The following is a 16,285-nucleotide window of genomic DNA, read 5'->3' as shown; positions in this document are numbered from 1 at the left end:
CTTCTGCTGTCTTGTATTGGCCCCCAGGGAAAGGGGTCTGTGTTTTAGGTCAATCCTAAGTCTCCAGGCTGGTGAATGAGGAATAGTTGACATTGACAGATGGGTGTTGAGTGACTGAGTGAGTGTATGGTTAATTTTTGTGTCAGCTTGACTCAGTTAAGGAATACCCAGATAACTGGTAAAATGTTATTTCTGGGTGTGGCTGTGAGGGTGTTTCAGAAAAATTACCGTTAGAATCTGATGAACCAACCGTGCTGGTGTGAGTGGAATCAGCTCTCTGTTTAGGGCCTGAATAGAACCAAGCGGTGGAGGAAGAATTTGCTCTCTCTACTTGAGGGGGCACATCCATCTCTTCCTCTCCTTAGATCTTGGGGCTCCTGGTTCTCTGAGCTTTGGACTTGAATAGGGATTTATATCCTGAGGTTCTCTGGTCTCAGGACTTTGGACTTGAACTGAATCACACCACTGGCTCTCCTGAGTCTGTACCTTACAGATGCAGGTTGTGGAACTTCTCAGCTTCCACAGTGGCAAGAGCAAATTCCTATAATAAATCTCCAATGATCTGTCTATCTATCTATCTATCTATCTATCTATCTATCTATCTATCTATCTATCTATCTATCCTGCTATCTATCATCTCACATAGTTCTTAAATAGCTGATTTATTGAGATGTAATTCACATACTATCACCTTAAAATTGCTGTTCTCTACCCTAAATTTCCCCCTGTAAAGTGCACAATTAGGTGATTTTTAGTATTTTCACAATTGTTCTGGTTTTTTAAAGAAAAGAAACAGAGTGTTTCAGCTTGATTCTGGACACAAATCAAAGTTCAGCAACACTTTTTAAAATGCAGTAAAATATACATGATGTTTATAATTTTAACGATTTTTAAATACATGGAAGGAAGGTTGTGAAAGGTGTGTTGTGTACCCCAAGGGTGCAGACTGTTTGCGGAAACAAATGGAGTGTGAAACAACCCCACAGCAGTGGTTGTCCAAGTGGCTGAGCCAAAGGCCAGTGTTCACATTTCCGGTCCTTGCGGGGACAGATGTGGCCTCAGAGTACAAAGGCCTTGTGTGAGTTCAGTGATGCCCAAACGGGCCTTCACCTCATTGGGATCCCCCCATCCATCTCATGCTTGGCTACCTTGGCAGTTTCAAACTGCTGTACGAATTCCTAGAAGCTCATTCTCAATTTGAGGGCAAGTGAAAGCAGGTCTTAGCCCAGCACTGGGCCGTGCATCATACTTTAAGCAACACTACTGCAGGGGAAACTTCGAGAGAATGTTTTCTTCCTGGTTAGCTTTCTTACATACAGACATTTTTCTCCTAGAGTTGTCCCAAGAGACTCAGTCACCTCCTGGGCTCGGCGGTGGCCTCTGAGCTTCCCAGCAAAGCCGCCGCTGCACAGCTTTGGGTGGCGGGTGCCAGACCCCGCTGGCGGGCAGCTTGGGACTGGAGCTGGCACGTAGCCACGGGCCCTTTCTTGTCTGCAGGGCCAGGCCCTCCTGCTCCGCCACATGTGGGCTCAGCTCTGGTTTCCTGATCTCTGTGGATTCTCATGGATTCTCAGACACCCAGCAGGCTGGCGGGGGTGAGGGGGGCAGGGAGAAAAGCAGGACTGGGAGCTTCTAGGTCCTCAGGCAATAGTTTCAGAGGGGGCAGTGGGTAGGTGAGGAGAGTTCCTGAATGCAAAGTCATAATCACAGCAGAGGCTGGAAAACCTTTATTGAGATGTACTCGTCAAACCACATAGTTGTTAAACAGCCATAACTATGTCTTAAATGATCAGCTCAGCTGGTCTCTATTTAACATAATAGCTGCCTATTAAACCTAAATTAAGTACAGAGTTAAATGTCTTTAGAATACAAAAACCCCAAAAGGACTGCCAAACCCAGAATGAAACCTCTGGTTGGAATGAGCTACAGTTGTGTCCGCCCGGCCTGGGAGTGCTGTGGTCTGTACAGAGCCGGAGCTCCAGCCCGCTGCCGGCTGTCTGTCCTGGGATGATGTTATTTCCCAGGGCTGGGTGGGGTGGAGGACAGGTTTTGCAATATATTGCAGTCCTGATCATGTATCTTTTTATTTACTTATTTTCAGTTTCATAGACATTCCCCAATATGCCAGAAACACAGCAATGGTGCACTCCAAGAAGTGCTGTGAGGCTCCCGTGGCCTTGAATATGCCAGAATGATTGTGAGCTCTGTACCTTTTGCTTCTTTACTCCTACTTCCCTGACACAGACAGGTTCTCGTCCCATGCTTGACCATAGTAAGAGCCTTCCAGCCCTCAGCCTCCTTTCAAACTGTCCTCTACCCTCCAGTATTCACTCATTCATTCCTTATCCATCCATCCATCCAAGAAATACTTTGTGCTAAACACTCAGGTAGGGAGCAAAACCAAGCCCCTGGGGCTCGTGTTTTGGTGGGAGAGGGAACCATTGATTAGAATGTTCTGTCTAAAAAGGCGATCAGACTCCCGCCTCATGGAATTCTCTCTCCCCGATCTCTTAAGCTCTAGGAATACAAGTTCCTGTTTCTCTCCATTCTATTTCTTGCATTTTTCCTTCTTCCTCCCACTGGGATTGCTCTTTTGGTTTTGAACATCACCTGATTTCTCCTCAACTGGAGGAGACTGACCAAATCAAGTAACCCTCCACGTCCAGGACAAGTGAGGAATCATCTCTTCTCTGTAAAGATAGTTTCATTCAATAGGGTGGAAAACCATTCGCGTGGCACAGGGCCACGTAGGCAGCATGGCTTAGCCCCACCATGGCTCTGTGTAACTGACTGGATACATGTTTTCTTTGTTCATTCATTTTCTCATGGAGGGTGGGGGGAGCGCATCTCTTGCTGGCTGCTGAAACTCTTCCGAAGAATGTGGACTTTGCTGTTGCATTGGGAAGACCAGCATGGTAAGGACAGTACTGGCCAGATGATCAATTCTGCTTTCCACATCTTTTTTTTTTTTTTTAGCAGAATTTTTTTTTTTTAAGATTTATTTATTTTGTTGGTGAGGTTGTGGAGAAAAAGGAGCTCTCCTGCACTGCTGGTGGGAGTGCAAACTGGTCCAACCACCATGGAGAGCTGTGTGGAGATTTCTTGACCTACTAAAGATGGAGCTTCCATAGGATCCAGCAATTCCACTCCTACGTATTTACCCAAAGGACACAGAAACATCAATTCCAAAGAGCACCTGCACCCCTATGTTTATAGCAGCACTGTTTACAATAGCTAAGCTTTGGAAACAACCCAAATGCCCAAAAATAGATGACTGGATCAAGAAGATGTGGTATATATATATATATATATATATATACATATATACAATGGAATATTACTCAGCAGTCAAAAATATAAACTCATGCAATTTTTTAAAAAAAGATTTGTTTATTTATTTATACAAGCACTGGGTACAGTCAGAAGTGAGGGAGGGTGAGAGAATTCACTGAGCCATAGCGGGGAGCAGAGCAGGCAGAAGGACCAAAGTACACTGCTGAGGGGAGCAGCGGGCGGCAGGAGAGGTCTGAGCGCCTGTGGGACCCTCTTCCGGTGGCCGGTGAGCAGCCAGGGATCAAACCAACGCTGCAGAGGCTGCGGGCAGCTTTGCAGCCCAGCCCTCAACCGCTGCGCCACCAGGGGAGGCCCAAACTCATGCAATTTGCAGCAACATGGATGGAGCTGGAAGGGATCATGCTCAGCGAAATAAGTCAGAAAGAAAAAGAAAAATACCGGATGGTCTCACTCATAGCAGGAATTTTGAAAACCTAAATAAGAGACCAGGAAAAAGACTAATCAATACAAAGTAAGAATCAAAATCAACAAGCAACTATAAACCAGAGACACACTACGGGGGGGGGAGGGGAGGAAGAAGTAGAGTCAAAATGGTGTGGGGGGGTGCAGTTGTATGGGGAATATAACCAAAATGAAAATGTATACGTTGTGCAAAAATGAAAAATGATGTAAGAATTATATAAAATAAAATATTAAAAAAATTAAAAGAAATTATTTATTTTTATAGGAGAACCCGGGTACAGTCAGAAGCATAGGAGGGTGAGAGGACTCACCAGAGTCAGAGCGGGAGCAGAACAGGCAGATGGACGAAAAACACTGCTGAGGGGAGCAGCGGGCGTAACAGGAGGGGTCTGCTGTGCCATGTGGGACCCTCGCCAGCCTGCCGAGATTGAACCGGCGCTGCAGAGGCTGCAGGCAGCTTCACAGTGTGGTGCTCAACCACCTGCGCCTCCAGGGAGGCCCTGCTTGCCACATCTTAACAGAGAATTCATTTGCTCTATGTAATTGCCTGGATACATGTTTTCTTTGTTCATCCATTTACTCATTTGTCCGGGAAGATCTGTTTGGGGAACTAATTTTTGCTTTATTGAGAAGACAGTGTAATCCATAATGAGAAATTTTCTACCTTCATGCTTGGGTGGAGGGAGGGTAAGGGAGCATCGTGACGATGGTGAACCAGGCCCTGCTCGCCTGGCCCCGCGCTGGCCAGAGGGCTCGCGGAGCCCTGGCCTGATCCCAGCTCAACTGTCTATGCCCAAATCCTGCGAGTTTCTTAGCACTTTGCTAGAAATGCTAGATCCAAGGCACATTTTTCATCCTTAGCGTGGTCTAATTCAGCTGGAGGTCAAAGGATAGTGTCAGTGGTCAGACAACCTGCCTTGGGATTCTAGTTATGCCTCCTACTAGCTGCGAATTCTGGGGCTACTTACCTTTCCTTGGCTGTGGCTTCTCAAGTGTAAATTGTGGGATCATAACGTCTCCTCCCTGTTAGCTGGTGTCCGTGTGAGGATGGCGGGGGGCGGTGTGTGTTTCAAAGCTCTGGGCACAAGGCCGGGTCCTCACCGCTGCTCATTCTCCCTTCTCATTGTTCTTCCTGTTGTTTGGTCTCTACCTGCCCCCCTCGAATACAGGCTTTCCCAAGGGTTCTGTCCTTGATGTTGGTTTTTTTCTTCTACTCCACACTTATTTTGGGGGGTCACTTAACCTAATTTTGCATTGTTAACTCCCTTCTTCATTTGACCCCCAAATCTGGGCCTTGGACCCAGCCCACACCCTGCAAAGACCTGTGGGTGTTCCTTTGAAGACTTGTGGGTGTTCTCATGTGGACATCCCAAGGACACCCCTAAGTCTGGACTCATTTTTCTGTCCCACCCCTTCACCCCAATGCCATCAATTCAGCCTTCCCTTGCTTTGAGGTTCAGTTTTACTCCTTTGACATCCTAGCCACCCGTCGATGTCTCTCTAAGTTATGACACGTTTGATTATTTTTATTTTTATTTTTTTTTTATAGAGGCATGTTTTATTTATTTATTTGTTTGTTTGTTTGTTTTGTTTATACATGCACTGGGTACAGTCAGAAGCGCGGGAGGGTGAGAGAATTCACCAGAGCCAGAGTGGGGAGCAGAGCAGGCAGAAGGACCGAAGTACACTGCTGAGGGGAGCAGCGGGCGGCAGGAGAGGTCTGCGCGCCATGTGGGACCCTCCCCCGGTGGCCGGGGAGCAGCCGGGGATCGAACCGGTGCCGCAGAAGCCATGGGCAGCTTCGCAACCCAGCGCTCAACCGCTGCGCCACCGGGGAGGCCCACGTTTTATAATTTTTAAAGAGTCAATCAGGTGGTAAACTCCTTGTCTTAAAAATTCCAAATGGAAAAAACTAGTCTTACCTTCTGCTTCTGACACTGTGTTTCCCACCCCAAGAGCCTCTTCAACCAACCCCACTGGCTTTCCCACAGTCAACTCCATTTGGGTTTAGCACAGACCCCACAGGTTAAGGCCCACAAGACTGCCCCCTACTTCAGACACAATCATCAGGAGTGGGCCCCCAGGTACCCACAACTTTTGTGTGACTTGGCTGCAAATCTGTTTTTTTCTAGAACTGCTCACAGAACCAGCAAAACAGCTGAGTTACTAGGTTACTAGTTTATTACAAAAGGAAAAACGATGAAGAGATGCCCAGGGTGGGGGGTGGAGAGTGGGGTGTGGAGCTGCCAGGTCTTCTTGGGGAGATCTCCTCACCCTGCCTCCAGCCCCATCACCTGCAAACCCCTTCAGTTAGCTTTTTAAAAATGGAGTCTTCATTATGGATTGATGAGATCTTTGGCCGTTTGTGATTAGCTCAAGCTCCACTCCTTTTTCTTTCCTGGGAAGACAGGGGATGGGCTGAAAGTTCCAACCCTGTAGTCCCCCACCTGGTTTCCCTGACAACCAAGCCCCGCCCCTTTCAGGAGTCACCTCATTAGCATAAGGGGTTTATGGTGAATAAGAAAAGCCCCCTCTGCTCTTATCAGAAATCCCCAGGGTTTTAGTCTCTCTGTCCAGGAACTAGGGATGAAAACCCAATGCACATTTGTTTTTATTTTGTCACAATAGCACACCTTTCCTTTGCATGCAAAGTGATATGAAAGCACCACACTGGGCCGTCCCCCCAACCTCTGTCCACTCCTTAGCGCCTCTGGTCCTGCCTTAGTTCACTCTGTTATTGATTGTCTCAAGTGAAATCAGCACCAGGGAGAGAAGTGACGTTCCCCCGCCACGCCCCCCAAAGAATAATGCCTTTCTGCCAAAAGCAGAACTTCAAAATAGCTCACAACTTAGTACGTGGTGGGATATTGCTGGCCATCGGAAATCAAGGTGAATGTTGAAAATGGACAGAGGAGGAGATAATATCAGCACATCTCAGAGCTTTGTGTTTACCCATCTGGGAAGTGAGGGGGTTTAACTCCAACACGAGGGCTAGAAGAGTCTGAATTGCAATTTGACTTTACCTTGAACACGTGGTTTTTCCTCTCTGAATGTCAGTTTATTCGTTTTTCTAGCGATGGGGGGTCCTTAGGCAGCACTTTTGTGGAAAGGAAATTTGTGGGGATGTTTCTGATTGTCCTGGGGCAGGGGCAGGCTTCTGTTGACATGTGGTGGAGGAGAGCAGGGGTGCCGGTGTCCTCACAAGACACCTGGGTTCACTCTTTCAGGTAGGTCTACAACCTACTAGCCTGCAACCTGACTGTTGCACATACAAACCAAACCCCTGCGTCATGGTTTTAACATACACTGAATTTTCTAGAAAGGGAAATACCATGTAAGTGGAACAAAGCAAGTACTTGGTAGTAATGCCATTCCTAGTATTTGGGGGTGCCAGTGAACCCTTTCTAACCCTTTCCACTTTTGTAGGTACCAGATTCTCAGTGGTTCTATTGTTAAGGTACTTATTTAGCACTTACTTCAAGATGTCGACTAGAAAGAATAGGTGTGGGTTAAATTAAAAAAAAAAAACCTGGATATAAGCATCTGGTTTATTTGCATATTGAAGTTCATTTTATTTATTTATATAATAGGCACGTTTATTTCTAAAATTATGTACTTCGGTAAGGTTACACAGCTATAATTCTGAAGACTAGTAAAGGGGATATTGCAAAATATTTGCCATAAAAATGGGATGTTGGGTTTAATCAGATTAGGAAATCTGGGATAAATAATTTTCATTTCTCATATTATAGGCAAGGGAAATGACATCAAATAAAGCAAATAAAAATAGAGCCAGAATGAAAACCAAAGAGATTGTGTGTGTCCTGGACAGTGGCTACCCCTGCCCCTGCTCACTCACCCCTGCTCCCCTGTCCCTGCTCCTCCACCCTTTCTCCTCCACCCCTGCCCCCACCCCTGTCCTCCACCCCATTCAGACAAATGCCAATTACATAGCCCGCTGTATCTTCATCTCCCCGGGGAGTTGAGTCCACCCTTATAATCTTCCTTGGCAACTGTTGCTAAGAAGATGCTGCCTCTTGAACTGACCTTCCAAAGACTTTAGATCACAGCTGGTTGTTTCCTGGCTGCCGAGAAGGAGATCAAATTTGCCTAGCGAGAGTGATGGAGAAGCACAGTGCTCGAGCCCAGGAACCACCACAGGCTGCGAGGATGCTGGGTGAGACACACAACCAGGGGCCATTGTCCTCACGCCTGGAGGCCGTGGAGAAAACAAGGACCATCACAAGTCTGTCCACTGCACTTTCTTGTTTAAACAGCGATGGAGGCACCAGGAGGGAACTTGCTAACTTGGCCTTCTCAGCACGGCGTTCAGCAATAACTAGCAGCTTATAACTAGCATATAACTAGCAGCTTATAATTAGCATATAACTAGCATATAACTAGCAGCCAACCAGCAGCTTCGACTCCCAGACAGGCCATGCCCACATTTTTCCCGGCTTCCACTTCGGCCTGGACAGTCTTTGATCCAGCTGAAGGGTGATGATGATGTTGATGATAATGACAACGAAGCTGCCATTTGTCGATGCTTGCTTTGTTCCTGGTATTGTCCCAAGTGGTCACGTGAATTACCTCACTTCATCCTCCTGGCCACCCTGTGAGGGAGAGATCACCAGCTCTCCTACGGCACTAATGAAAACTACTGGCCCCCAAGTTGGCTTGTAAGCCCTGCGGGAGCACCGCCATTGCTCTCTCTATTTTATTCACTGATTTTGATCATTTGCTTCTGGTCAGACACAAGCAGGTGACAGTAAACGCAATGAGATTCCCCATCCATCCATCCATCTATTCATTCATTCATTTATTCATTCATTCTTCATCAGATGTGACCCAAGACTGTGATTAGTTCCAAACTCCCAGGAAAATTGGGTAGGACCACACCCTACCCCAGGAAATGAGGGTCTTGCACCACCATCATTATTGCCAGTTTCTTTACAAACACCACCACCATCACTACGACCATCACCTCCACCATCATCACCTCCACCACCATCATCACCACCACCATCACCTCCAGCATCATCACCTCCACCACCATCACCTCCAGCATCATCACCTCCACCACCATCACCTCCAGCATCATCACCTCCACCACCATCACCTCCAGCATCATCACCTCCACCATCAACACCTCCACCACCATCACCTCCCCCATCATTACCTCCACCACCACCATCACCAGCATCTCCCCCACCACTATCATCACCACTTCCAACACCACCATCTCACCATCACCACCACCATCCCCATCTTATCAGCACAAACACCACCCTCACCACCCTTACTGTGTGCTAGTTATATGCTGAACGCCATACTACAGCCTACATAGGTTTAACCCTCACAACACTTCTCCGCAGCGGGGATCATTATTCCTGTTTTACAGTGGAGAAAGCTGAGGCTCAGAGAAGTTCATCTGCACAAGAAAACACAGTGCGGCCATGGAGCCCAGCCTGCATGTCCATTCAATGGACAAAGAGCTGCGGCTCAGAGAGTGGCCCCCACAGGCACGGGCTTGTGCTGGAGGTTTGTTTTCTATGCAACCAGGCCACACTCTTTGGGTCCGAAAAACTCCTGTGGGCTGTGACCAGCCTGGCACACTGTTCTTCCTTCCTTTCTGACTTTCTTTCACACATTCTGGATTGCATGGCTTTTCTGGTCAGAACAAAATAAAAACATTTTATGTCCCTCTTTTCTGAGCTTTGGATCTGTTTGCACACAGATCTGGAAGCAGATGGAGCTGATAGAAATCCCAGATGATATCTGAAACTTGAAAGCTCTGCAAAAACACCCATGTAGTATAAATTCCTCTGAGCAGGAGGGAGGGAGGGAGGGAGGGAGGGATGGAAAGAGAGAGAGAGAGAGAGAGAGAGAGAGAGAGAGAGAGAGAGAGAGAGAGAAAGAGAACACCCTAGAGAGAGAGCCTGATGACCATTTACTGTACTCTTGAGTCTCGTTATGCCAGGAACACCTTGGGTCAGTAGTTTCTGTTCCTTGCAGCAGAAAGAAAATGATGAAAACTGTGAAGAGCTTAGCCGAATGCCTGGCACCTTGTAAATGCTCAAAGTGTAGTTCCTTTATGATAAGCAGCTCCTTTCTCAGAGCCACCTGCCATACTGGCTACTCCCCACATTCCCAGGTCTGGAGTGGGGTTGGGGTCGAGGCACCCAGCACCTCTGCACTTCTCTCGGGGTGAGTGGGCGCCTGCCCTTCTCTGCTGCCTTCCGTGGAGCGCCCGTCCTGCCCGGCCACTCATGAGCGGTATCCCAGTCAGTCTTCCCATCACCCCAGAGGGGAGGCTGTTGCCACCAGACCTAAAGGCCTCTGAGGCTCAGAGAGGGTGAGCAACTTCCCCAAGTCACACAGCCAGTTGGGAACAGAGCCCTAAGAGGAGTATTACTCTGGGGAGTATTACAGTCAGGAGAGAGGCGTGGGAATTCGTTCTGGGTGGGGCTCTGTGCAGAAGGAAGGGAAGGGAAGGGCCAGTGGGGATCCTTATGTTACAGGGCAACCCCGATAGAAAACGGGTTGCCTGACTGTAGGTCTTCACCTGCGCACTTAAGAGGGACTTACACTGCAGGCACACACTAAAGGTTAACAAAGGTTTATTTACAAGGGAAGGGAAATGAAGAAATGTACAACTCAGGGAGAAAAGAGGGAGATAAAGTCTTAAATGTGTCCTACCCGTTCCGCCAACCTGGAATCCCAAATGACCCACCAAGACCAAACCTGCCTGGCCAAGAGCACGAGCCAAGTGCCCGAGACCCCACTAACACGACTGGTTTTATTCACAAACAGAGAAAATGGCTGCTTAACTCCGCCCTTAGGTCCTTGCAACTTCCCTTTGGGGATCATGGGATTTGTAGTTCCCAGTGTCTTGATGGAGTGGGGGTTGAACCCACAAAACCCGTATGGAATTTGCTCAGGACATCCTTTCCCCCTAACAATTACATCCCACAGGCAGCAGCAAAATGTGTCCTCTGCCAGCTGTGCAGAAGGAAGTTAGTCCAGTTCTCTTGCGGCCGAAGCAGGTGGGGGCTCTGTGAATCCTGCTGACCCCAAGCCTTTCAAATCCTTGCAGAAGACAGTGCCAGATTGGGTGAAAACTAGACTTTTATTTACAGGCTGATATATTCCTTGTGAAAAAGAAGATCTCACTGTTGAACCCAAAATGTAACTGTGATTTTGTTAGGGAGCAGAAAGCCCAGGCAGAAGAGGTTGAGGCGGAGTGACCTGGGGTCTCGTTCCCCCTTCCTGGGGGGTGGGGGGCAGCGCCTCCAGGAAGCGGCAGGCCACGTGTGAGCACAAGTGACTTGGGTCCGCTGTGCTCTGCCTTATGGTGGTTGGGCCCAAAGGTGCACCAGGCCAGGGCGATTTTGCTGTCCCCACCTCCTTCAGTAAAGTCCACCTCTTTCCAGAGGGGGAAAGTCCAGGCAGTACAGGATTCGAACCCTGGACTCTCTGGGATCAAAATCACTCCGTGGTTCCAGACCCCTGGGGCAGGACCCCCACGGCCTGGAGAGAAGTTGTTCCGAGGTAAAAAGAGTGGCAGGCGAGGCGAGCTGGGCCGAAGCAGCAGCCGTGAAGGCGCACACAGTGTTCCTCTGACCACACCGGGGACTGGTCGCCTCCCACCCGGAGAGGGTGCCGCAGGCATCTGCCCGCCCCGTGGAGCCCAGACAGGACGCATACCTGTGGGCTGGGGCCTCTCTCACGCCCAAGCAATGCCATTTGCAGATGGGGAATGGAGAAAAATGTGAGAAGACAGGAAGGAGAAAAACCAACAGACACATGGCAGGCGTCCTGGGAGGTAGGGTCGTAGCCAGGGGAGAGAACAGAGGCCCAGGCCTGATTTGAGGGAAGGAACCACGCTGGGCAGGGCAGAGGAGTCTGACATGTATGCAGCGGCTTCCTTGAGCTGAAAGGAAGGCTGAGCACCTTTTGGAGGGGCCGGGGCTGAGCCTACATTACATCTGCCCCTGGAGCCTCCCAGCCAGAGCTTCAGGCCACACAGGAGGCCTCAGTGTGGGGCCAGCAGTGACCCCAGGGAGAGATTCGCGGGTCCTGCAAATGCTGGGGAATGAAGGTCTCAGACCATCTGGGCTGCTGATGCCTTGAGCTGCTTGTCTGGGGGAGGAGATGGTTCCGGTGGTTTCTTTTACCCTCCTGGGATTCATTGCCCACCTAAGCAGCCAGCGCCTGCTCTGCTCAAGGCAGCACTAGGGGCCTTGGAGGGGGCTCCTCCTTGGGGCAAGCATGGCCTGCACTTCATTTGCTCAGCTCCCATAGCCCTCAGGGAACCCTCCTGCCAGGTGTGCTGAGCTGCACTTACAGGTGAAGACGTTGCCAGGAGTGTTTCTTGATGTGCCTGGGTCACGGCCTCCCAGCCTTCAGGGTCCCCGAACAACATGTGCCTTTGGGGACCTCCAGAGGCTCTGCCTAAACTTGGTGCCCTCGAGACCTGTGTTGCAGCCCAGAGGTAAGGCCAATGTCTCTTGCCTGTGTGCACCTGGACGTCAGGGGGTGCCTGGGAGCCTGGGCTCCTTCACCAGGCCCCACAAAGGAGGGAACGTGGGACTGGGTACCCGGGCTGCAGCCTGACTCTGCGGGCTATTCCCTGGGCAAGGTCGGCACCTACACATAGGACGCGGGGCTGAGTGAGGAAGAGGGTGATGGTGGTTATGGTGGTGGTGGGGATGGTGCTGATGATGGGCACCAGGGAGGTGGTGAGGATGCTGTCACTGGACCCTCAGTTTTTGAAATGTTTTGAAATGAAGTGATGCCCTTTTGCTTTTACAAAATGCCTGCCTAGTCCCTGTTGCTGTTTTTTAAAAAATATTTATTTGGGCCTCCTCAGTGGCGCAGCGGTTGAGCGCTGGGTTGCAAAGCTGCCCGCAGCCTCTGCAGCGCTGGTTTGATCCCCGGCCACCGGTGAGGGTCCCACATGGCGCGCAGACCTCTCCTGCCGCCCGCTGCTCCCCTCAGCAGTGCACTTCGGTCCTTCTGCCTGTTCTGTTCCCCACTCTGACTCTGGTGGATTCTCTCACCCTCCCGCGCTTCTGGCTGTACCCAGTGCTTGTATAAATAAATGGATCTTTAAAAAAAAATTTATTTATGCATACAAGAGCTGGGGCATAGGCCAGAGATGCAGGGGTGAGAGCATTCACCAGAGGCAGAGTGGAGAACAGAACAGGCAGATATACTGAAGTACGCTGCTGAGGGGAGCAGCAGGTGAGACAGGAGAGGTCTGCTGCGCCATGTGGGTTGCTCCCTGGCCGGCCGGGGATCGAACTCGTGCTGCAGAGGCTGCAGATTGCTTCCTAGTGCGGTGCTTAACCCCTTGGGCCACCAGCTGGGCCCTCTAGTCCCTGTTTGTGCCATGCAAAGGGAGCCCCAAGGGAACTGTCTGCTTTTTACAACAAAGCAGAAAGCGATCTCAGCGCTGGCTCGCTTTGCGGCTGCCCTTGGCGGCCGCGGCGCTCAGCTGCGTGCAGAGCGGCTGTGGACGTGGCTCTGCTGACACGGCTGGAGGAGGACGTCGTCGGTCTCGTGTTATGGGGTCGGATTCGGTAGGTTATTTTCTGGGTCGGGGAAGGGATGCTCAAAAATATTTCCATGTGAGCAGCCGCTGCTGCTTCACTTGACGCCATTTCCACGCAGGACGCGTTTTGCTCTGCTCTCAGCAGGACAGGAATCTTAGTAACATCAGCTCTTTTTCTTCCAGTTTTTATTTCTCTTATGTTTCACAATGAAGAATTATCAAGGGTGGTCGATAAGGAGTGTAGGGTAAATGGTTTTCAGGCTTCTCTGTCCTCCTGCCATTAAGAGTGCCCTGCCTGATGGGGCACCTGCATTTTGTTACATTATTATAAGTTGTGTTGTTTACTTCTGTGGGCCATGGGCAGCAGTACTGAGATAGATATAAGTATATACATATATATGTAGGGTAAGGAAAAAATGTCAGGTTTTTCTGCCCTCCTGCCATTAGGATGGATGACGGAATCCTGTGGTCCTGATGCATGCCTGATGGTGGGCACCTGGAGTAGGGTGTGAGCATATGCGATGGGATTCACCTGGGCTAAGACTGGGTTTTTAAAGGTGGCATCACGGGGATGCTGGTAGAAGCCGAAGGAGAAGCCGAGAGAAGGCTGGAGAGCCCAGAGAGCCCAGAGTGAAGACCTGCTGGGGGCTGGGAGGCCTGCCAGCCTACCGGCCCCCCAGCACCCCTGCCTGCTGTGTACCTGGTAATCCCAATAAAAACCTGCAAAACCACTGAGGACTCTGATTTCTCCTTTACCTGGTCTGCTGGATCATAGAAAACCTGCACTGCGGTCTTCCTGCCCCTACAATATACTTGTATATGCTCTTTGGGGGGTAATCGCCCAATCCTCAGGGTTTCTGTCTGTGGTGGCTCCAACACTGGTGTAGGGGCAGGAATAGACACGGTGCAGGTTTTCTGATCCAGCAGACCGGGTAAAGGAGGAGTCAGAGTCCTCAGTGGTTTTGCAGGTTTTTATTGGGATTTACCCAGTACACAGCAGGCAGGGGTGCTGAGGGGCCGGGAGGCTGGCAGGCAGGTCTTCACTCTGGGCTCTCCGGCCTTCTCTCGGCTTCTGCTGCTCTTGTTTCTCGGCTTCTGCTGCTTCTCAGCTTCTTTCGGCTGCTGCTGGCGTCCCCATGATGTGCCCATAAAAGTCCAGTCTCTCAGCCCAGGTGTACCCACTTCAAGTGCCCACCATCAGGCATGCATTCAGGATCACAGGGTTCCCTCACTCTCCTGATGGCGGGAGGGCAGGAAAGCCTGATATTTTTCCTTACCCTACAACTGGGCTTTCACAGCCACCAATGCACATGCAGGCCCCTGCCCTCAGGCCAACCCATTGCACAAGCGCATGGGTCGGGGATCCGTGGGTACAAGCTCCACGTGCGGCCTCTCTTGGGTCCCTTCTTTGGCTGTGGGCACCACCCCAAGCCACGTTCCCCACCCGTCCCCAAGGACGGGTTCCTCAACTCCTCACCCTCACTCAACTGTGAGCAGGGCATCACCCACAGGTGATTTGAAGAGACTCACGGGCCTTCTTTAGCAGACTCAGGCTGCTTAACAGCCGCTCAGGCCTTCCCAACCTCAGCACCAGCTTTTGCCTCTCTAAGGTGGCTTTTTTCCTCTGCCCGGCTGCTGGGCAGTACACAGGCTGCTTATAAACACCGTGGCCCACTGGCCACCCCCAGGTTCCCATCTCCTGGGGTGTACAAACCATACCATCCTCCCCCAGGGTCCCGAAACATAATACAACCTGGCAAAGTTCCTCTGGCTTCTGGCGGGATTGTCAGTCCAAGTCCATTCGTTGTTCCTGGTGTCAGCACTGGCGAGCTCCGAATCGTGGTCCTTTCTTCCCTGACCATTCTGCTGCCTCAGGGGTCCTAGGGTGGTCCTCGAGGGCCGTCCCCTCCTCCATTATATATATACAATGCCTAGGGAGGCTTTTGGTGGGAAAGAGAGAAGAACCAAATGAGGAGAGAATAAGTTGAACCAATGCTGGTGTTTCTGCTCCGCCTTCGGCGGGCCATGGAGAGTGATGGCATGGTGGCTATTGCTGGGCAGTGATGCAGTCCAGTCCTTTGGACTTGTGGCCACTCCGCCCCTTGGAATCCACACTCTGGAGCCTGGGACCCAGCTCCCTGGCATGACCTGGTGGGATGGTGGTCATGAGAATCTGTGCTTTGGAATCAGATGGACCTAGATGTGACCATCACTGTAGGGTAAATCGTTTTCAGGCTTGTCTGCCCTCCTGCTATTAGGATTGCCCTGCCTGATGGGGCACCTGCATTTGTTACATTGTTGTAAGCTATGTTGTTTACTTCTGTGGGCCATGGCTCAGTATTGAGATAGCGACTAAGAGAAGCAGAAGCAGAGGAGGCAGAAGAGAGGCAGGAGAGAGAAGGGGAGAAAGAAGGCCAGAGAAGCCCAGGGTGAAGACTTGCCAGGGGCTTGGAGACCTCCTGGCCTCCTGGCCCCTCCAGCACCCCTGCCTGCCCTGTACCTGGTTGCTGCACTACATGTAAAAACTCAATAAAAGCCTGAGAAAGCCACCAAGGGTTCCTCCTTTACCCAGTCTGCTCAGATCACAGATATCCTGCTCTGTGCCCATCCTGGCACTACAATCATCTACTGCATTAAATAACCACAGCAACTTATCTCCCTCTGCAAGACTCCAGCTCTGCAGTGGTAAATTTGTAAAATTGGCAGCAATCATGACAACCCCCTTTCGTAGGGGTATGTTATAAAGTGCTGCATGTAAAATATTGAGCGCATCATAATCCTCAGTGTTATTGGCAAAAATGATAGTGGTGACATGATCACCTACTCAGAATTATTTCCTCTGGCTGCGTCCGTTAGGCATACATACAGGCGTGACTGAATGTACATGAAAAACTGCAAATATACACACACATACATGTACGCCTGTGTGTAATCACACGTGTTATCATTTCATGCACATGTGGTCATGTCCTG

The sequence above is a fragment of the Talpa europaea genome (genome assembly GCF_964194135.1).
Source record: "Talpa europaea genome assembly, chromosome: 14".
Taxonomy (NCBI): Eukaryota; Metazoa; Chordata; class Mammalia; order Eulipotyphla; family Talpidae; genus Talpa; species Talpa europaea.
Note: the sequence above shows the minus strand (reverse complement) of the source record.